Consider the following 520-nt stretch of genomic DNA (forward strand, 5'->3'; position numbering starts at 1 on the left):
CTTCTGCGCAACTTTCTATATAATGCACATGGCTATTTTACACGGCTGTTGTGCTTCCCCCGCTACGTAGGGTGCAAAAGAGGTTCAACAGACATCGATACTCATCAATCCATTGTACACGCCACGTCTCATGGCCAAGTCACCTGGGACAATCATCAAAAGCTCGGCACTTAAAAACTCAAACGCAGTACAATTGGCTGTTTCAGGTGTCAGGCCAAGGAGTCGGCGCTGTTGAGATCCCGGGCCTGAAGCCAGCTTGCTGCCCCATGATTAAACAGGGCCCCCTCCTCAAGAGTAGCCAGTTGATGGTCTCAGTCCAATAACCAAAGGCTGCACAATACCCCCATTGTTAATTGTATTCATATATTCCATCCTAAATATGCTTGTTGCTCCAGATTTGCGTTATCATCTTCCGAAAGAGGTTCAAATTGTTAACGGAAAAAATATATTAAATGCTGAAATAATATAACTTCAATTCTGGACGTGTTACAAAACAAAATAATACACAGACGAGATCGTG

The sequence above is a fragment of the Lampetra planeri genome, chromosome 29 (assembly GCF_965212315.1).
Source record: "Lampetra planeri chromosome 29, kcLamPlan1.2.h2, whole genome shotgun sequence".
NCBI classification, from domain to species: Eukaryota; Metazoa; Chordata; class Hyperoartia; order Petromyzontiformes; family Petromyzontidae; genus Lampetra; species Lampetra planeri.